Source organism: Heterodontus francisci, chromosome 38, assembly GCF_036365525.1.
Source record: "Heterodontus francisci isolate sHetFra1 chromosome 38, sHetFra1.hap1, whole genome shotgun sequence".
NCBI classification, from domain to species: domain Eukaryota; kingdom Metazoa; phylum Chordata; class Chondrichthyes; order Heterodontiformes; family Heterodontidae; genus Heterodontus; species Heterodontus francisci.
Window position 1 is genome coordinate 27,791,063 of NC_090408.1, and position 23,160 is coordinate 27,814,222.

Sequence of the window (23,160 nt, forward strand, 5' to 3'; positions counted from 1 at the left end):
ACCGGAGCTACGGATCAGTGGATGGGGTAGCTGTTGAACAGGCAGATACAGAGTGCAGAGAGTCTGTGAGGAAGGTTAGACAGTTGACAGGGCAAAGTTGCAGCCAGTATGATGGGTTGAAGTGTGTCTATTTTAATGCAAGAAGTGTCAGGAATAAGAGTGATGAACTTAGAGCATGGATCAGTACTTGGAGCTACGATGTTGTGGCCATTACGGAGACTTGGATATCACAGGGGCAGGAGTGGATGTTGGCTGTTCCGGGATTTAGATGTTTCAAAAGGAATAGGGAGGGAGGTAAAAGAGGTGGGGGAGTGGCATTGCTAATCAGGGATAGTATCACAGCTGCAGAAAGGGAGGTCGTCGAGCAGGGTTTGTCTACTGAGTCATTATGGGTGGAAGTCAGAAACAGGAAAGGAGCAGTCACTTTATTGGGAGTTTTCTATAGACCCCCCAACAGCAACAGAGGCACGGAGGAACAGATTGGGAGGCAGATTTTGGAAAGGTGCAGAAGTAACAGGGTTGTTGTCATGGGTGACTTCAACTTCCCTAATATTGACTGGAACCTCCTTAGTGCAAATAGTTTGGATGGAGCAGTTTTTGTCAGGTGTGTCCAGGAAGGTTTCCTGATTCAATATGTAGATAGGCCGACTAGAGGGGAGGCTATGTTGGATTTGGTGCTTGGCAACGAACCAGGCCAGGTGGCAGATCTCTCGGTGGGAGAGCATTTCGGTGATAGTGATCACAACTCCCTGACCTTTACTATAGTCATGGAGAGGGACAGGAGCAGACGGGATGGGAAAATATTTAACTGGGGCAGGGGAAATTACAATGCTATTAGGCAGGAACTGGGGAGCATAAATTGGGAACAGATGTTCTCAGGGAAATGCACGACAGAAATGTGGAGGTTGTTTAGGGAGCACTTGCTGCGACTGCTGGATAGGTTTGTCCCGATGAGGCAAGGAAGGGATGGTAGGGCGAAGGAACCTTGGATGACAAGAGATGTGGAACAGCTAGTCAAGAGGAAGAAGGAAGCTTACTTAAGGTTGAGGAAGCAAGGATCAGACAGGGCTCTAGAGGGTTACAAGGTAGCCAGGAAGGAACTGAAGAATGGACTTAGGAGAGCTAGAACGGGACATGAAAAAGTCTTGGCAGGTAGGATTAAGGAAACTCCCAAGGCATTCTACACTTATGTGAGGAACAAGAGGATGGCCAGAGTGAGGGTAGGGCCAATCAGGGATAGTGGAGGGAACTTGTGCCTGGAGTCGGAGGAGGTAGGGAAGGTCCTAAATGAATACTTTGCTTCAGTACTCACTAGTGAGAGGGAGCTGGTCGTTTGTGAGGACAGCGTGAAACAGGCTGATATGCTCGAACAGGTTGATGTTAAGAGGGAGGATGTGCTGGAAATTTTGAAAGACATGAGGACAGATAAGTCCCCGGGGCCAGACGGGATATACCCAAGGACATTATGGGAAGCGAGGGAAGAGATTGCCGCGCCTTTGGCGATGATCTTTGCGTCCTCACTGTCCACTGGAGTAGTACCAGATGATTGGAGGGTGGCAAATGTTATTCCCTTGTTCAAGAAAGGGAATAGGGATAACCCTGGGAATTACAGACCAGTCAGTCTTACGTCGGTAGTGGGCAAATTACTGGAGAGGATTCTGAGAGACAGGATTTATGATTATTTGGAAAAGCATAGTTTGATTAGAGACAGTCAGCATGGCTTTGTGAGGGGCAGGTCATGCCTCACAAGCCTTATTGAATTCTTTGAAGATGTGACAAAACACGTTGATGAAGGAAGAGCAGTGGATGTGGTGTATATGGATTTTAGCAAGGCGTTTGATAAGGTTCCCCATGGTAGGCTCATTCAGAAAGTAAGGAGGCATGGGATACAGGGAAATTTGGCTGTCTGGATACAGAATTGGCTGGCCCAGAGAAGACAGAGGGTGGTAGTAGATGGAAAGTATTCAGCCTGGAGCTCGGTGACCAGTGGTGTTCCGCAGGGATCTGTTCTGGGACCTCTGCTCTTTGTGATTTTTATAAATGACTTGGATGAGGAAGTGGAAGGCTGGGTTAGTAAGTTTTCCGATGACACAAAGGTTGCTGGAGTTGTGGATAGTGTGGAGGGCTGTTGTAGGTTGCAACGGGACATTGACAGGATGCAGAGCTGGGCTGAGAAGTGGCAGATGGAGTTCAACCTGGAAAAGTGTGAAGTGATTCATTTTGGAAGGTCGAATTTGAATGCAGAATACAGGCTTAAAGACAGGATTCTTGATAGTGTGGAGGAACAGAGGGATCTTGGGGTCCATGTCCATAGATCGCTCAAAGTTGCCACCCAAGTTGATAGGGTTGTTAAGAAAGAGTATGGTGTGTTAGCTTTCATTAACAGGGGTATTGAGTTTAAGAGCCACGAGGTTATGCTGCAGCTCTATAAAGCCCTGGTTAGACCACACTTGGAATATTGTGTTCAGTTCTGGTCGCCTCATTATAGGAAGGATGTGGAAGCTTAAGAGAGGGTGCAGAGGAGATTTACCAGGATGCTGCCTGGACTGGAGGGCATGTCTTACGAAGAAAGGTTGAGGGAGCTAGGGCTCTTCTCATTGGAGCGAAGAAGGATGAGAGGTGACTTGATAGAGGGGTACAAGATGATGAGAGGCATAGATAAGAGTGGTTCGCCAGAGACTTTTTCCCAGGGCAGGAAGGGCTATCACCAGGGGGCATAATTTTAAGGTGATTGGAGGAAGGTTTCGGGGAGATGTCAGAGGTAGGTTCTTTACACAGAGAGTGGTGGGTGCGTGGAATGCGCTGCCAGCGGTGGTAGTAGAAGCAGATACATTAGGGACATTTAAGCGACTCTTGGATAGGTACATGGATGATAGTAGTATGAAGGGTATGTAGGTAGTTCGATCCTAGGAGTAGGTTAAAGGTTCGGCACAACATCGTGGGCCGAAGGGCCTGTACTGTGCTGTACTGTTCTATGTTCTATGTTCACTACAAACTTTGTTCCTGAGCCACTGATTCCATTCCCCTCCTCAGCTGCTGTGTAAGGCTGAACCAGACTGTTCGCAGCCTCAGCATCCTATGTTATCCTCAGCTGAGTATTCAACCCCTCATCCTCTCCACCACCAAGACCACCTCCTTCTACCTCTGTAACATCATCCATCTCCCCCTCAGCACATCGGCCGCTGAAAGCTTCATCCATGCTTTTGTTACTTCTCGACTCAATTGTTAAATTGCTCTGATGAAAAGTCACTGACCTGAAACGTTAACTCTGCTTCTCTCTCCACAGATGCTGCCAGGCCTGCTGAGTATTTTCCAGCACCTTTAGTTTTTAATAAATTGCTCCACTGTCTGACCTATCTTCCACTCTCCATAAACTTAAGCTCATCTCAAACATCGTTGCCTGTATCCTACCTCACACCAAGTCCTGTCCGCCCACCATCCCTGTGCTTAATGTCCATTTTAAAATTCTCATCATGTTCAAACGCTTCCAAGGCCTTGCCCCTCCTCATCTCTAACCTCCTCCAGCCCATACAACTGAGAACTCTGCTTTCCTCCAACTCTGACCTCTTGTGGAACCCTTACTCCCTTCTCCTCACCATTGGCAGCCATGCCTTCAACCATCTCAGCCCAATGCTCTGGAATTCCCTCCCTCAGTCTCCCTGCTTCTCTTTCCTCCTTTAAGATGCTCCTTAAGAACTCTCTTTGATCAAGCTTTTGAACATGTGTCACTTCTTTGGCTCGGTGTCAATTTTTGTCTGATGGCGCTTCAGTGAATTACCTTGGGACATTTGATTGGGTATCGCAGCCCAGCATTCAAACTTATGTCCCACCTCTGCTTTGATAGGAAACCCCCCCACCACCAGCAAAAAAAACCCCTCACAGGGCTGCTAATCCTATTTCACAACACTCTATGCCAAGCTCTCCATCCACAGCTACCACGAGCACAGACTGACGACACTCTTCATCCCTTTTTGCCTTCTCCAAAAAACACAAAAAAATCCCAAAACAAAATCTTTCTATTTTTGAAGTGCTGAATTGAAAAATAAATGCTGCTACCAAAAATATACAAACATAAATTGTCCAAAGTTAACACTCACAGCTCTCAGAAATCTATCATTCAAACGTACTTTGCAAGCAATCATGGATAAAAATACAGCTGATCTTCCTCTGAGCAGTTACTTCCCATCTGCCGAGAATTGGCCTGACCCTCATTGCCCATTTCATACGGGCGAGCCTAGTGCACGACATGGAGATTGCGGAATTGTGCATTAGAATATAAAAATTAAGCTGCTGCACATTGTGTGAGTGCACTTCAGACTGGCCTGAAAAGGTTGTGTGAAATAAGCAGATGTGATGTAGATTTCCATACAATATGGAGAGAGGATTTGTAACAGTTACCTGAACTAGCCAATTTGAAATTTAACAACATAAATCATTAAATACAATGTGGATCCTTTGAACTAACTAATAAATTGTTTGGTTATACATCTTTTAAGACAAGCATAGAATGGGTAATTTCTGATTTCCATTGCTGGCAAAAATTCATTTACGTAATCACAGAAATACAGGCAAGAAAAGGGCCATTGTTTAGACTCTCAGATAAGAAAATGTATGCCAATTCTCCAGCTCTAGGTCAGCATGAAAAGATATTCTGCTCCAAGCATAACAGGTTTACTAGGACTGTTAGACTACTTTTGTCCAAATAAAGTTGATAGTGTCTTACATTTAGATAATATGTCTGATGAGTCCAAGGAATGCACGTTAAACTGTAATACTCATCAGCTTTACAGAAGCAAATATTGCAAATTACTATCCAACATATTTTGCCCTAGTTAATTCAGCCCATTTTGTATTATTTGAGCATGCATGAAAGTTTACAAGGGGAACTGAAACAGCTTGTTCTATCAATGTGATTTATAAACTGTAGTTATTTCTGATATTACATTGATGTGAGGCAGTTACTGATGCAAAAGCAACAGTATAATTTAGCAATTCTGAAGGCTGGTACATACACAAAATGTTAACTTGTCTTTTCTCTTACAGATGTCAACAGTTCCTACATTTTGTGTTTATTTCCACATAACTCTGGAGTCAGGTCAGCATTCTGACTATCAAATAGGTTACCTGCAAGAGATAATGAAACCTGGAGTTTGTTCAGGTGTTAAAAGTGCATAGGTGAGTTGCTGGTCCAGCTGGGGATTTCAAAAATCGCTGTTTATAATGTTAGGCGGAAAGTAAGTGATCCCACCTTTAGTGTCTTAAGATTTAACAAAATAAGTCAGCCTTTCAAGCAAAGATTTGCAATTGTCTATAAATACAAATGCACAGGGCTCTTTGGTCATCAAACTCAGTCTGACATACAACGAGTAGCATAACCCAGGTCAGGCACTGCTCATCACCCTTACTCTGTTCCAAGACTGGTACCTGTAGTACAACAGAAACCTTTCACTTTACCTCGCCACTTTCAAATCCTAACTTCATTAGAATAATAAAAGATGCAATCCCGCATGACTAGATCTCTCAGGTGGTTTCATTAATTAGTGGCACTACATGCGGTCGCTGCTTTGCCATTTGAAAAGCATCAGGGTGGGAAGGGCACAGCCAACTCCGCAGAGGAACAACACAGCACTTATTAGACAGATGGAGAGACAGCAACCAAGAGGGTGAGGAAAATCACATCAAACCCCAAGAAAATTATTCAAGTTTCTTCAAGATGTCAAATGGATTTGCCCATGTAAGGCAATACCAAAACTAAAGTTACTGTAATTGTCAAGTGGCTGTAAGATTAGATCCAAAAAAATGATTTGCAGTTTTTCTAGATTACATATGTTTACATAAAGTGAATTGGCTTGCACTGTTACCAGCCATAGAGTTAAATGAACAAATCTTTTACTGGAAACATCACAGATCAACAGCCTTAGGTTCATCTTTACAACCAAGTCTTTATACTCCAGACATATTAACTCTAATCAACATACAGGCCACTTCTTAAAAGAAATTCATAATTACCACTGCACATGCCATCAAGGCACTATCCATCTCTGAGCTACTGCCCTGCATGATTGTGATTTGAATTTGTATCTACAATAACCTTCAGTTTATCTTCATCCTTTTGGTTTGGTCTGCTTTCTGTAGTGGGTTTTGATGGTTATACACTCAATACAAATGTGATGTTGATCTGAATTTAGGGCATTTGCAAAGGCTTTCATGCTTTGATAAGATGTGATCACATTTCTCATTTGGGGTTAGAAAAAATGAGTTCCTGCTGCTTTTCACAGAAGGCTATATTGCCTAATGAGATGAAAAAGTAAATCAACCTGAAATGTTAACCATGTTTCTCGCTCCACAGATGCAGCCTGAAATACTGAGTGTTTCCAGCATTTTCTTCTTTGTATTATTTCAGGTTTTCCAGCACCTGCAGTATTTTGCTTTTGTTCCAGTGTATGAGGTCCAAGGCCAGTTCAGTGGGGAAGTGAATGAAACTATTTCTGCTGCCTCGTGAATGAAATTCTCAAGTTCAAAACAAGTAATCAATCTCTGGAACCCTTTAACTATTGCACCACCCCCCCCCCACCCCCCATTAATCCCTAAGTTAATGTAAAAATTTTGAGCCATACACAACTTCTGGGTGTTTCTGCCAATATGACCAGCACTTGCTCTTTCTTATACCATTTCGTATTCATTTTCACCATTGTGGCACTACGATGCTGCAGGAATTTCTATAGGCCCTGCATTGATATCCTGGTTTTTCAATGCTTTCTAAAGCTTCCACTAATACTCTTTCGTGATGGGAACATTCAGCTTCTTCATCTATGGCAAAATTAGAATTTTATTTCTCGCTTCATTCTACATTGATTCAATTCCATTACAGTAGTAGCAACTTTTGAGGCGCTGGCTGGGATCTAAGGACAGTGTTAATCGTGGTAAAAGTGATACAGGTGGCAGTGGAATTGAAACAGTTCTGGCTGAATCGCACAGCTTCTTTGATTGAAGTCACATGCGCAGGGAAGTGTTTTGTGATAAGATTTATTTGGTAACAATACTAGTAGGAACTAAGCAGTGCAAATTAATTCTGAAGTGCCATAATTTTCTTTTGGTTTGTTTTGAAAAAAGTGAGTAGATTGAGAAGTGGCGGTGCAGAAATTAACTTAGGAGAGTGAGAATGACAGAATTGTGAGAAGTTCTTGGAATATTTTTGACCTTTAGATGTGGGAATAAAGGATTTTGACTTGACTATATAACTTCCCCTGTATGTGTAACTTGGCAGTGTTGGGATCCTCCTGGCAGGATATACAGTTGTTTGGAGTCTCTATGTTGTTGTGAAATGCTATACTTAGGAACATAGGAGCAGGAGTAGGCCATTCAGCCCAATGAGCCTGCTCCGCAATTCAATACGATCATCCACTTCAATGCCTTTTTCCCCACACTATCCTCATATCCCCTTGCTCCTGCTTATCCAAAAGATTCTAAAGCTACAGTTCATTCACTTAGCTCAATAGGTAGTACATTTTTAATAATAATTCAAAGCCTCCATGTCAAGAGACAGATCAATAAAATTGATATTTAATAAATATCAAGGATACATCAACAACAAATAAGACTGGGAAAGGCCATTGGCATCAAGTTAGTCATAATGTCTGGGAAGTTCCATAATACTGGGGGTGCCCCCTTCAAATTTTTTGACAGGTACTCATCCAACTCACTGGAATTTGCTGAAAAGATCAGCCTCCACTACCTCCCCTTGGGAGTTTAATGTACATTTAAAAAATACAGCACGTTCATTCAGCACCGTCATAGTAAAATATCCCGAGCTTTCACTGTAGAAGGGAAGTTGGATAAAACATGTTGCAGTGAAAATCAGATTTTGCCATTTACCAAAACTGACTGATAAGCATTGAGCATTTTCATTGTATTGCTTCAGATCTTGCTGCGTAATGGAAACCAATGATGTATTTCCAATTTCAAATATCAACCTAAAGGGTTAAAAAAGCAAATTCTGCCAAGCCCCATTACTAGACTTACAGACACCAGTAGAGTTATCCCTTACAATCAGCAGTTTATTTCTTCAAAAATATAGTTCCTTTAATGACTGCCAATGGAGTTTCCACTATAACCAGGTAAAATGTTGAAGAGAAATTTGTAATGATGAGGTTCTGTGCTACCTTTTGTAAACAAGAGATGTTCGATCAGACAATCACATGCAAAAGTGCTCCTGGGCTCGGCAAGGATTATTTCCTTATAAGGATCCCTATCTACAGCAAGAATACTAGGATTACCTTGGGATGAGAAAGTAATTCCCAAAATTCACAGTGTGCTACATCATAACAATGTTTTTAAAGGGGGATTGGCACTTGGGGCGATTCTTACAATAGCAACAAGTTTTTTTGAACTACAAATGGGCACGAAAACAGATTTTCGATGTGCAGCACTGAGGGAGTGCTGAACTATTGGAGGTGCTGTCTTTCAGAGATATTCAATTGAGGCCCTGTCTGCTTTCTAAGGTGGACATAAAAGATCCCATAGAACTATCTCGAAGAGGAGCATCTGAGCTATCCCCAGTGACCTGGTCAATATTTATCCCTCAAATGACATCACAAAAAAACTGATTATTTGGTCATTATCTCATTGCTATTTGTTGGAGCTTGCTGTGTGTAAATTGGCTGCCATGTTTCCTACATTAAAATATTGTTGACACTTCAAAAGTACTTCATTTGCTGTGAAGCGCTTTGGGACATCAGGCGGTCATGAAAGGCGCTATATAAATGCAAGTCTTTAGTTCCTTTTTTATGTACTCCTAACAGCATTGGCCCAGATTGTCCCACAACAGCGAGACTGGCGACCTACAACATAAATCTCACTGTCTAGCACACCAATCTCGTACCAGAAGTGGAACGGAGCTATGGCAACCACCAAATATTTTCAACGACCATCTAATGGCAGAGATACACAAAGGTCCCAGTAAAATATGGAGGTTTTTTTCCCAAAATATACTTTATTCATAAAAATCTGTAAAAAATACATTACAAAACAGTTCAAAACAGCATCAAGCTGACAATACAAAGAATGCAAAGGAGATCAGTTTCCTTCAATACAGGAGTGAGTTGCCTCACAACACTTCCATTTCATTTTACATGCCATGTACATTTTACAGCAAACCCATATTTTCTGGATACAGCCCAAGGGGTTTTCCATGGGTCCAGCCCCTCAGTTCACCTTGGTGGGGGGACCTTACACAGTGGTCTTTCCCCATTGAGCCTTTACTGCGGCTGCCCCAAGCTTTAGTGCGTCCCTCAGCACGAAGTCCTGGATCCTGGAATGAGCCAGTCTGCAACATTCGGTCGTGGACAACTCTTTGCGCTGGAAGGCCAGCAAGTTTCGGGCAGACCAAAGGGCGTCTTTCACTGAATTGATAGTCCTCCAGCAGCAGTTGCTGTTTATCTCGGTGTGCGTCCCTGGGAACAGCCCGTAGAGAACGGACTCCTGTGTTACAGAGCTGCTTGGGATGAACCTCGACAAAGGCCACTGCATCTCTTTCCACACCTGCTTTGCAAAGACACATTCCAGAAGGAGGTGGGCAACTGTCTCTTCCCCACCACAGCCACCTCGAGGGCATTGTGCGGAGGGGGTGAGACTCTGGGCATGCAAGAAGGATCTGACAGGGAGGGCCCTTCTCACCACCAGCCAAGCTACTTCTTGATGCTTGTTTGAAAGTTCTGGTGATGAGGCATTCTGCCAAATGCCTTTGGCAATCTGCTCGGGGAACCATCCGACAGAATCCACCATCTCCTTTTCCCGTGGAGCCTTGAGGACATTCCGTGCAGACCACTGCCTGATGGATCGGTGGTCAAAGGTGTTTTTCCGCAGAAACTTTTCCACGAAGGATAGGTGGTACGGCGTGGTGCGGCATGGTCCAAATGGATGGAGCGTTCCGCAGCAATGTGACCAGGCCCATCCTTTGCAACACCGGGGACAGATAGAACCTCAGCACGTAGTGACACTTGGTGTTTGCGTACTGGGGCACTACGCACAGCTTGATGCAGCCGCACACGAAGGTGGTCATCAGGATGAGGGCAACGTTGGGTACATTTTTCCCGCCCTTATCCAGTGGTTTGAACATCGTGTCCCTCCGGACCCGGTCCATTTTGGATCCCCAGATGAAGCGGAAAATGGCTCGGGTGACCACCACAGCGCAGGAGTGGGGTATGGGCCAGACCTGCGCCACGTACAGCAACAACGTGAGCGCCTCGTACCTAAGGACCAGGTTCTTATCCATAATGGAGAGAGATCGCTGCTCCCACATGCTCAGCTTATGTTGTACCCTGGCTACTCGCTCCCTCCAGGTTTTGGTGCACGCTGCAGCCCTTCTGAACCATATCCCCAGTACCTTCAGGTAGTCTGACTTGACGGTGAAGGGGACAAAGGATTGGTCAGCCCAGTTCCCAAAGAACATGGCCTCGCTCTTGCCTTGGTTAACATTGGCTCCCGAGGCCAGTTCGAACTGGTCGCAGATGCTCATCAGTCTGTGAACGGACAGCGGATCCGAGCAGAAGACGGCGACGTCGTCCACATACAGGGAGGTTTTAACCTGAGTGCCTCCGCTGCCTAGGATTGTCACCCCTCTTATGCTCGCATCCTTCCTAATAGACTCAGCAAAGGTTCAATACAGCAAACAAACAAGACAGGAGAGAGAGGACAGCCCTGTCTGACTCCAGATTGGATCGGGAAACTTTCTGATTCCCACCCATTGATTGAGACTGCGCTACTGATGTTTGTGTACAGCAGTTTGATCTAGTTGCAGATTCCCTCCCCAAACACCATTTTGGAAAGCACGTCCATCATGTACGTGTGCAATATCCTGTCAAAAGCCTTCTCCTGGTCCAGGCAGATGAGGCAGGTGTCCACCCTCCTGTCCCGTACATAGGCGATCGTATCCCTGAGTAGCGTGAGACTATCAGAGATCTTCCTGCCAGGTACTGTGCAGGTCTGGTCAGGGTGAATCACCAACTCCAGAGCAGACTTGACCCAACTGGCGATGACTGGACAGAATCTTGTAGTCAACATTAAGCAGTGAGATGGGCCGCCAATTTCTGATTTCTGCCCTCTCCCCCTTCCGCTTGCAGAAGAGTGAGGGGGAATATCATAGAAACCTATAAAATTTTAACAGGACTTGACAGGGTAGCTGCTGGAAGGATGTTCCCGATGGTGGGGGAGTCCACAACCAGGGGACATAGTCTAAGGATATGGGGTAAACCTTTTAGGACTGAGATGAGGAGAAATTTCTTCACCCAGAGAGTGGTGAACCTGTGGAATTCGCTACCACAGAAAGCAGTTGAGGCCAAAACATTGTATGTTTTCAAAAAGGAGCTAGATATAGCTCTTGGGTCTAAAGGGATCAAATGGTATGGGGCGAAGGCGCGAACAGGCTACTGAGTTGGATGATTAGCCATGATCATAATGAATGGCGGAACAGGCTCAAAGGGCCGAATGGCCTACTCCTGCTCCTATTTTCTATGTTTCTATGCCATTCCTCATGGATTCTGACATGCTGCCAGCCAGAAGCATACTCTCGTACACTTCCAGCAGGTCTGGGCCGACCCAGTCCCACAGGGCCGAATACAACTCAACCGGTAAGCCATCGCTTCCGGGGGTTTTACTCGTCTCTGATGGCCTTTGTCAGCTCATCCAGAGTTAGCGGCTTGTCCAGTCTCTCCCTCATGCTGTCATCGAAGACCTCTGTGATAGATGACAGGAAGGACTGGGAGGCTGTGCTGTCTGTGGGCTCCACGTCGTACAGCCCAGCATAAAAGGATTTGCTGATCCTTAGTAGGTCGGACTGTGAAGACCTTACCGAGCCATCCTCTTCCTTCAGGCTGCTGATCGCAGAGCTCTCTCTGTGTACCTTTTGGAAGAAGTAATGCGAGCACATCTCATCCTGCTCAATGGAGCGGACTCTGGACCGGAAGATGATCTTGGAGGACTCCATGACAAAGAGCGAGGCTTGCTGGCTCTTCACGTCATTCAGGTCCTCCTTGATCTCGACCTCCATCGACTGCAGCCGGAGCAGATTCTGCATTCTTTTCTGGAGTCGGGACATTTCCCTCTGTCTCTCTTTTGCCCTCTGAACCCCTTTGAAGATAAAGAACCTCTTGATGTTCTCCTTGATCGCCTCCCACCAGTGAACTGGAGATGCAAAGAGGGGTTTCACGGTTCTCCAACGTTTGTAAACACTTCTGAATACCTCAACGTTCTCTGGGATTAGCAGTGCAGCATTGAGCTTCCATGTCCCCCGGCCAATCCGCTGGTCATCCTGTAAGTGACAGTCAGCCAGTAAGAGGCAATGGTCGGGGAAGAACACCGGCTTGACGTCGGTGGATCTGACCGTGACAGCACAGGACTCGAACAGGAAGTCAATCCTGGAACGGGCAGACCCATCCGATCTTGACCAGGTGTATCTACATTGCGCTCCGTCTGCAGATTTGCTGAAGACGTTGTGCAGCTTGGCATCTTTTACTGTTTCCATTAGGAATCTGGATGTAGCGTTCAGTTTGCTGTCGTCACTGCCGGATCGTCCAGCTGCATCGATGATACAGTTAAAGTCACCACCTAGAATGACCGGCCTGGATGTCGCCAGCAGCAGTGGGAGCTGCTGGAAGACGGTCAGCCACTCGCTGCATTGAACCAGGGCGTACACGTTGATCAACCGGAGCGGAGCATTGTTGTACATTACATCTCCTATGAGGAGGCGACCACCCACCACCTCCTTAACTTCGGAGATGGTGAAGTTACCTCCCCGCAGCAGAATACCCAGGCCAGAGGAACAGGAATCATTACCCCCTGACCAGATCGATGGCCCGTGGGACCACCATCTCAACCATTGCCTGCAGGTGCTGAGATGTGCTATTGCACATTCCTGCAGAAACAGTAGGTCAGCTTTGACGTTGGCGAGGTAGTCCAAGGTTGAAACACATCGCGTAGTGGATTTAATGCACATTAATTAAAGCAAATTTTATACCCATTTTTAAGTCAGTTGTTGCGTCCCACACCATTTGTCCTTGCTAGTCCCAGTCCTTCGGTATGTTCCTGGATACCCATAGCGTACGCAAGCTGTTTCACGTTCGTTGGGCTCAGAAACCCCTCTTGGTTTCTCATGCAGGGTTTGTACCGCTGGGGTGACATCGGAGGGGGCGGGGGGGGGGGTCTTGTAGGCAGCGAGGACTGGGCTGTCCTTTGCTGTTGGTATCTTTCCCCTCGGTTCCTCCTCGAAAACATCACTGCTCCCGGCTTCCCGGAGCTGGAGTGCGACTGACACTTCTTTGTTCTCAGTGTCCCAGAGCTGGGATGCGCTGGGCATGTCGCTAGGTTCGGTGCTTTGTGTTTGGGGCGTGCTGGGCCCATCACAGCTTCCACTGCCCCGGAGATGGGGGGCTTTATCTTCCAGATACTTTGAGTTCTGCCACTTCTTTTGCAGGTGCCGTCATTCTGGCACTTCCTCGTCCAGTGAGGAGGAGCTGCCGTAGTCTGTCTCAGATGGTAGCCTCCTCTTGCCACTGGTTTGGGTGGTGGCCTGTTCCGTTTTTGGAGGTTTTTTCTTTGTGGTTTTCCTTTGTACCACTTGCCACTGGCCTGTTTGTCCATCTGCTGCCTCCTCCTCCATTGATTCTGTCTGTGGAGGAGGGGTTTCTGGGTACAGGGTAGGTGCTGGGTCGCTGGTTTCAGCTGCCTCCCCTTTCTTCTCCTTCTCAGGTAGACTTTCCTCACTGCGGAGAGGGTTGTTTGTCTCCTTCCCAGCACCAGACACATTTGCCGTTCCTTTTCCCGGCATTTCCTTGGACCTTGCCGCCTGAGCATAACTGAGGCAGCATTTGGGGCAGGTTTTGTAGAGGTGGCCTGCCTCACTGCACAGGTTGCAACACTTACTCTGCTTACAGTCCTTGGTCTGATGGCCTTCCTCCTTGCAGTTATTGCAGACGACTGTGCTGCAGTTAGCTGCCACGTGACCAGATTTGCCACAGGTGCGACAAACTCTGGGGTGCCCAGCGTGACCAAGAAGCCTCGACTTCCCCCGATAGCGAAGCTGGAGGGAGGGTGAATGATGGCTCCGATGGCATCGACCTTCAAGGTCACCTTGACCTGCCGCTTGCTGTTCAAAATCCCAAATGGGTCTTTGATATCAGTGCTGCTGCCAGCCACCTCGACGTACATGGCAAGGAAGGCCAGTACATCCATGAGAGGAACATGGGGATTGTAGAGGTGAATTGTCACCACCCGGTCGGGTTGTGACGGCAGCGTGAAGAGTGGCTCCACTGTGAGGATGGACAGCGGCGCCTGGTTTCCCTTCTCCTTGAACACCTTCAGGAACTTGATGCATCCCGCCACGTTCTTGAACGTCACATCAAAATATCCACTGCTGGGGAAGTCCTGCAGGCAGAAGATGTCCGTAACGTGGAATCTACAGCAATCAATGAGGATTTTCTTGATGAAGAAGGTACGGTCAACTGGTGCACCTCCTTCCTTATCCTTCACTACCACCCGAATGGTATTACATACTCCCTGGCCTGAAGCTCCAGAATTGGCTACAGTCATTTTACTCAAAACCTACCTGGGACAGTAAAATATGGAGTGGAATAATTCATGGATTAAGTCACTTAGTCCATAATTTTCTCTTTTGCACCATTCATGGGTCCCTATGACATAGATGCACCATTATAGTGATGTAAGTCCCCAGGAAAATACGGACATTATTTTCCTTATTAAAAAAAGTCCCCAGACTTAAATCTGCTCCATAAAAGAATAATTGCCAAATATTTCAAAGCTATCAACAGCCTTGCACGAGGAATACAAAGACTTCAGTGAATGGAGGTTATTTCTATAATGGATATAAAACAAAAGGTCTCAATAAACGAGGTTAATTTAGACAGACTGTGAAAACCACAATTAGATTATGCCCAATTAAAAGGAAATGCACACTACATTACTGTGCTGTGTCATGTGGTTATAATGATTTTCTACTGGAAACATTCTCATGAATTTCCCAGTTTAATAACTTCATCATTTGTTTAATTTTCTACTTCAGTGAAAAATATCTAATTGAACAATTGTCAGCAGAGATAGCAGCAAATATAAGGGTAGTTGGAGAAAAAGCATGCTCGTATGAATAACAATACCAGAAAACAACGCAAAAAACCCACTTAGTCCCTCAATTTATTGGTCTAGTCACAAGTCTACGTGAAAAGCCTAATAGAAATCTGCCAGCTATTATATAAAAGGTGTACATTAATAACTATAGGGCACTGCCCGTCCTTTGCATCTTTTAGGACACTCACCTCATATTACATGCCTATAACTTGAACACATTTGGAAGAATTTATAATGCAGCTTTGTCAGCAAAGTAATAGAATGATCCTGAAGGACAAATAAAATATTAAGATGTAGGGCAATTTTTCATAAAAGAAAACTATAACAGACCATAAATGCATCTCTCTCAAGATTAGTTTTCCTAAACAAATCTATTACTTTATATCTGTTCAGAGGAGTTCCAGAACTGAACAACTGGAAAAGCAAACAAGGATTTACACGAAGCTTCTTTCAGTTGGTAGGTCCAAATTTCAGGGTGGGAAGATCTGCAATTTCTCCATAAAGTAGTGCATCCTAGTAAAAAGAGAAACTGCTCGAAATATCTTTAAAAAGCTACACTTGACAGTAGTTGGAAACATAGTGTATACCATGCAGGTTTGGGAGCACATACAAGCTTAAATCAATGTTCCCCTTCATTTCTATATATCTCAAGTCACTTGTGGTAGTAAATTTTAGTTTTTGATTTATCGACAAATAAGACAACAGTACTGAAACCAACCGATTGTAATACTCCAGTGCCGCAAAGCACACTGAACAAACCAGCAAGAAAGAAATAGAAGCACAAATGGGATTGAGCTGTCTGAGCTCAGAGGGCTGAACTGTCAAAGCTTGGGGCCTCAATTTGGACACTCCTGCTCTCAGGTGCTATAAGCAGAGGCTCAGGTTCCCCAGTCAACCAGCTGGTTCAGCTGTCTAAATTAGTACATGTTCAAAAGAAAAGAACTAAACTCACGTAGGCAAGATATGACAGGTTTCAAATAGCCTTAAATGTGCTCTTTACAATTTTGTACGGTTGATAAATTATGTATATTTCTATGCTAAGCAACTAGTTGGCCTCCATCTTATAAAATGCATTGAATAGTTGGCCTCCATCCAGAAAACAGCAGCAAATGATAAATATTCATAATACAATGTAATTCAAAAGAGTACAGTGTACCATGTATTAACTTATGTAACAGTCAAAATCTTAATTTCCACATTAGTATGTCATGGTTTTAATATGAGCTGTGTTACAGTCTGTGACCCTTTGCCTCATTAACATAAAAGTATTTGCAATTTTTGTTTAAATAATGGATAACATGGGAGTTCTACTAGTAGACTGCATTAGAAGTTGGTTTGCAGCTGGTATCTGTCGGTGTCTCAGTTCATGATATCCAGTGAACAAAGATTGCGTTAACTCTTTCAAACAGACATACGGCTTGTTTATTCCATTTACGATAACATTTGCAATGAGAGGGCAAAACCTTAATGTAATTACATTAAATAGCTCCAAACATATAATCCAATACCAGTGACGGTATTTGCTGAGTAAAATTAAAAATGCTCCAAGTCTAGACAAAAGAAAACTTGTTTTACAGTCTTTTAGAACTCCCAGATAGCTATTACTTAAACAAGAAATGCAAAGACATTTAAGTCAATAAGGTAAGAAATGGTTACAGAAGATAACAAGACTCATACTAAAATACTGATGAGGAAGTTAAAATTTTGACTGTCATTACGTAGAAGTTCAGTCTCCCATGTATTAACCTATCATTGAACGCAACCGACATACAACAGTTTTTATAGGGGTTTAATAGGTAGCTTTAACATACGGATAATTATAAACTCAGATTTTCACTGTCACATGTAAAAGCTGGATGTCTCAAAAGCGTGAAATTCCAATCAAAGCATAATCTTTGAATGTATAATACAGCAAAACTATGTCTAGGTGAGACAAAAACAAGAAATGCTGGAATCACTCAGCAGGTCTGGCAGCATCTGTGGAAAGAGAAGCAGAGTTAACGTTTCGGGTCAGTGACCCTTCTTCGGAACTGACAAATATTAGAAAAGTCACAGATTATAAGCAAGTGAGGTGGGGGTGGGGCAAGAGATAATAAAGGAGAAGGTGCAGATTGGACCAGGCCACATAGCTGAGCAAAAGGTCACGGAGCAAAGGCAAACAATATGTTAATGTTGTGTTGAAAGACAAAGCATTAGTACAGATTAGGTGTAAATACACTGAATATTGAACAGCAGCAAGTGCAAACCTGAAAAAAAACCTGAAAAAAACAGTGGGTAAGCAAACTGAACAAACTAAGATGAAATGAAATAAATGCAAAAAAAGATTGTAAAAAATGTAAAAAAAATGTAAAAAAAAAGGAAGAAAAAAATAACTAAAAATGAAAGTAAAATGGGGGGGGAGTGTTTGGGGCCAGGGATAGTGAGGAGAGAGGAGGTAAATGGGCAGGTATTACACCTCCTGCGATTGCAGGGGAAGGTGCCCTGGGACGGGGACGAGATGGTGGGGGTAATGGAGGAGTGGACCAGGGTGTCGCGGAGGGAACGATCCCTTCAGAATGCTGACAGGGGAAGGGAGGGGAAGATGCAACTGGTAGTGGCATCACGCTGGAGGTGGCGAAAATGGCGGAGGATGATCCTTTGGATATGGAGGCTGGTGGGATGAAAAGTGAGGACAAGGGGAAACCTGTCACGGTTCTGGGAGGGAGGGGAAGGGGTGAGGGTAGAGGTGCGGGGAATGGGTCGGACATGGTTGAGGGCCCTGTCAACCACAGTGGGGGGAAATCCTCGGTTGAGGAAAAAGGAGGTCATATCAGAAGCACCGTCATGGAAGGTCTCCTCACTATCCCAGGCCCCAAACACTCCTTTCAGGTGAAGCAGCGATTTACTTGTACTTCTTTCAATGTAGTATACTGTATTCGCTGCTCACAGTGTGGTCTCCTCTATATTGGGGAGACCAAGCGCAGACTGGGTGACCGCTTTGCGGAACATCTCCGCTCAGTCCGCAAGCAGGACCCTGAGCTTCCGGTTGCTTGCCATTTCAACACTCCCCCCTGCTCTCATGCTCACATCTCTGTCCTGGGATTGCTGCAGTGTTCCAGTGAACATCAACGCAAGCTCGAGGAACAGCATCTCATCTACCGATTAGGCACACTACAGCCTGCCGGACTGAACATTGAGTTCAATAATTTCAGAGCATGACAGCCCCCCATTTTACTTTCATTTTTAGTTATTTTTTTCTTCCTTTTTTTTTCATTTTTTTTACATTTTTTACAATCTTTTTTTGCATTTATTTCATTTCATCTTAGTTTGTTCAGTTTGCTTACCCACTGTTTTTTTCAGGTTTTTTTTCAGGTTTGCACTTGCTGCTGTTCAATATTCAGTGTATTTACACCTAATCTGTACTAATGCTTTGTCTTTCAACACACCATTAACATATTGTTTGTCTTTGCTCCGTGACCTTTTGGTCAGCTATGTGGCCTGGTCCAATCTGCACCTTCTCCTTTGTTATCTCTTGCCCCACACCCAACTCACTTGCTTATAATCTGTGACTTTTCTAATATTTGTCACTTCCGAAGAAGGGTCACTGACCCGAAACGTTAACTCTGCTTCTCTTTCCACAGATGCTGCCAGACCTGCTGAGTGATTCCAGCATTTCTTGTTTTTGTTTCAGATTTCCAGCATCAGCAGTATTTTGCTTTTATGTCTAGGTGAGAATTGTCAATTAGATTCCAATGACACTGTCACTTTCCTGTTGATACAAAAAGTTTTCCTATCAATGTAAATATGACAACACAACTCAGGAGTCTGGTCACAATCTGACCCTCGCGCACACAAAAGCCAAATGGTAAGAGACAACATGAGTTTCACCGAGTCAAATGTGCAGGGAGGCAAATTGCAGTCTAACTGCGGTTTTGCCAACTGCACTTTTCAGCTACTGGTTGCAGGATAATAGACAGAGAAACTCATTTGACCCATCTTAGCATCCATAAAAAAGGCCATCATGTTATCTAGGAACAGGAGGAGGCCATTTAGCCCCTGGAGCCTGTTCCGCCATTCAATGATATCATGGCTGATTGCAACTTAACTTCATAAACCTGCCTTTGCCTCATATCCCTTAATACTTTTGACTAACAAACATCCATCAATCTCAATTTTAAAAGTAACAATTGATCTAGTATCAATTGCTGTTTGTGCAAGATATTTCCAAATACCACCTTTTTGCATTAAGAAGAGTTTACTAATTTTACTCCTGAAAGGTTTGGTTCTAATTTTTAAACTATGCCCCCTAATCAAAGATGCCCCAACCAGCGGAAATAGTTTCTCCAAATCTACCCTATTTGTTCCCCTTAATATCTTGAAAACTTTGATCAAATCACCCCTTAACCTTCTAAATTCCAAAGAGTACAACCCTAATTTGTTTAATCTCTCCTCGTAGTTTAATTGTATCTTAAATGAATCTAAGGTTTTTACTCTACTGCCATTATTGAAAAACAATTCCAAATGGTTTTGCAAAGTAATTCTTCCTAACATTTGTGCTAAATTGCTTTCTTTGTCCCTGTTAATTTCCCCCTCTTCAGTCTCAGCCTACCTTGTAGTCCTGATCCGGATTTATCGTATTCATCTGTACCCTTGTACACTTCTATAAAGTCCCTCCTTCAGTTATCTCCTTTCAAGACTCCCAGTTTCGCCAGTCTTTACTCGAGACTCAACCTTCATGACACCAAGGCCCAGTCTTCTCGAGTCAACAGCGCAGAAACAGGCCATTCAGTCCAACTGGTCTATGTCAGCATTCATGTTCCACATGAGCCTCCTCCCATCTCTCTTCATCTTTTTTTTTTATTTCCAAAATATACTTTATTCATAAAAATCTGTAAAAATTACATTGCCAAACAGTTTCCAAACAGCACCAAAAAATACAAACATTGCAAGGGAGATCAGTTTCCTTCAATACTGTCATGAGTTTCTTCCCAACCCTTCCGTTTCACAATTGTCATGTCAATTACAGTTTTACATTTACAGCAATTGAGAATATTAACGATACAGTTCAAGGGGTTTCCCATGGATCCAGCCCCTCAGTCCAGCTTGGTGGGGGAACCTTACACTGTGCTCTTTCCCCATTGAGCCTTTGCTGCGGCTGCCCCAAGCTTTAGCGCGTCCCTCAGCACGTAGTCCTGGACCTTGGAATGTGCCAGTCTGCCACATTCGGTGGTAGACAACTCTTTGCGCTGGAAGACCAGCAAGTTTCGGGCAGACCAAAGGGCGTCTTTCACCGAATTGATAGTCCTCCAGCAGCAGTTGATGTTTGTCTCGGTGTGCGTCCCTGGGAACAGCCCGTAGAGCACAGACTCCTGTGTTACAGAGCTGCTTGGGATGAACCTTGACAAAAACCACTGCATCTCTTTCCACACCTGCTTTGCAAAGGCACATTCCAGGAGGAGGTGTGCGACCGTCTCTTCCCCACCACAGCCAATGCGGGGGCACTGTGCGGAGGGGGCGAGACTTCAGGTGTGCATGAAGGATCTGACGGGGAGGGCCCTTCTCACCACCAGCCAAGCTACGTCTTGTTGCTTGTTTGAAAGTTCTCTCTTCATCTAACCCTATCAGCATAAAAATTAAGAAGCCTATGTGCCCTGATCAGAGGTCAAACTCTCAATCTTGGTGTTTTTAGCACCACAGTCTAACCAACTGAGCTAACCCGCAAATTACATTTGCTGACCAAAAATACACATTTAATGTGTGGGCTGACCACAGGTTAGTGTTCCTAATGGCACGAAAACATCTGATTATGGCAAATTGCCCAACCTTCATCACTGAACACCACTGCATAATCTTCGCCATATAAAGTGGTCCGACTAATGAGAACCATCATCTGAATTTATAGACATGCTCACTAGTTTTGAAAACCACATTCATCAACTTAATGCAGCACAACCCAATCACAAAGTCTGCTTGAACCACTGTATTTAAATGTCGGGGAATTCCAACACTTTGTAAAATGGGTTGAAATCATGCCAAGCTCTGGAACTTACCGGAATAGAAGATATAACTTTGCAATGATGACATGCCAATAGCCACAGAAAGGCACTGGGTCAGTTCACTGAGAGGTGGATCCTAGCTTCGATACTGTGCGAGAGAAAAAGTAAGACTGTAAAACAGCAGTGTCTATTTTTTCTTAGAATTTAAAATCATATTTTGGAAATCATATGCCTACTCTGTTTGGACTTAAATAATATCACTTCCGCAGACTTGTCTGCACCTGAGTGGCCCTGGAGATGGAGCACGTAGTGTCTGTCAGTACACTTGAGGGCTTTTGCAACCGGGGGTCACCACAGAAACTGGAGCGTTTTGTAGACAGCAGGAATAATATTGTCACATAACTTTATAACGTTTTCCTTTGCTTTGTTCAAAGTTATTAAGGAGAAAGGAAGAAAAATATACAAGAGGAGTTAATAGAGCTGTGAACAACCCAAGAGTTCATTCCTGACCCGTTACATCTAGCATAACAGAATAAGTCAGTCTTTTAAACCTGACACTGTTGTTGCAATTCAGTGTTAAGGAACTGACTGACCCTGAATCAAACCAAGTATATTTATGTCAGAATCAGCACACACTGTAAATGATTCATCCCACTTAGTGCCCATACTCATGCAACCTGTACAACTAGCAATTTAAAACCTTCATCTGGGGGATGAGGTGGCACAGCGAGTTAAATGCATTCTACTTTCTCCTCGAGGACCTGGGTGAGAATGCATCCAATGAGATCTGTTAGTTCTAAGGATTCTTTTTCATTAAGAAACTTGGGTGAAAGACCAAGGTTTACATTGTAAAACAAAGACGAACTCAAAAGTAAGGAAGTGATGTTTTAGTTGTACAGAGCCCTAGTCATAACCTATTTGGAGTACTGTGTTCAGTTTTGAGCACGGACCTCACGAGAGAGGTCTGCTCTCAGAAAGGGGTCAGTGCAGATTTACTAGAATGATACCAGAACTTAAAATAGGAGGACAGGTTACATTAACTTGTCGTGTATTCCCTCGTGTTTAGAAGGTTGATAGATGATCTAATTGAGATGTTTAAAATGCTAAAAGGATGAGATACAGTAGAAACAGAGAAGCCATTTCCTCAGGGGGCATAATCCAGAACAAAGGGGTTGGGGCGGTGGTGGTGGGGGGGGGGGGGGGGGTGCGGCAGTGGAACTAACCTGAAAATTAGCAGATAGGACACTTAGGAGTGAAATCAGGAAGCACATTTTTCAACACAAAGAATCGTGGACATTTGGAACTCTCTCCATCAAAAGGCTGGGTCAATTGAAATTTTCAAGACTAGGATTGGTTGCATTATTCGGCAAGAGTATGAAGGGATATAGGACAAAGGTAAATGGAGTTGAGGTACACATCAGCCATGATCCAACTGAATGGCAGAACAAGCTCGAAGGGCCGAATGGCCAACTCCTGTTATTACGCTTCTATGAATAAAAAGTCAGGAAGAAGAAAAAAAAGGACACTTTTTAATTCAGTACTAATGGACACAAATTAAGTGATGAAACAATCAAGCAATACCACTTTGGGACCAAAAGGAACCGAAGTGAGAAATTAAAGTGTTCAGAATGGAGCAAAACGTGTTGTTGTGAGGTTGTAGAGTTGGGCACTGAGGGAGGAGATTTCCCACCCTACAGTTTTCTTTTTAAGTAGAATTACAATTTTGTGACAATGCAATGGGGAAAGCTTCCCCATTGTCAGTTCGGACTGGAGGAACTTTACATTGCAAGAGACAGCTACACTTGAACTGACAGTCAGTGCCAAAGAAAAAATATTTAGAAACTCACTCTACAAACCGGGACACAAGATTCCATCATATTTTACTTCACACAGACAAATAAAGTCCAATACCACCCCAAGCACAAGGTTTAAAGGCTAACCATTTACAGCATCTGTTACAATATCCCTCCAGCAAAAAGACAGTGAATTGTCTATGAAAAGATGGCAAGAAATTGCTGTATATGTAACCTCACACTCCAGAGAATAATAC

At 44.1% G+C, this 23,160-nt stretch overlaps 1 protein-coding gene across 7 annotated transcripts in view; it reads right to left on the bottom strand.

Moving 5' to 3' along the window:
* Window positions 1-23,160, bottom strand: part of atp8b4 (ATPase phospholipid transporting 8B4) — a 251,477-nt gene that overhangs the window by 225,049 nt on the left and 3,268 nt on the right. For 5 of the 7 annotated variants that reach the window (XM_068017953.1, XM_068017955.1, XM_068017952.1 and 2 more), the window contains exon 2: window positions 21,165-21,258. The exons of 1 other annotated variant lie outside the window; for it this stretch is intronic. The gene's annotated coding sequence lies outside the window, so the exon portion shown is untranslated. Of the gene's footprint in view, window positions 1-19,723; window positions 19,961-21,164; window positions 21,259-23,160 lie in introns of those variants that run through there. One more of the 7 variants, XM_068017958.1, reaches the window with a different exon arrangement.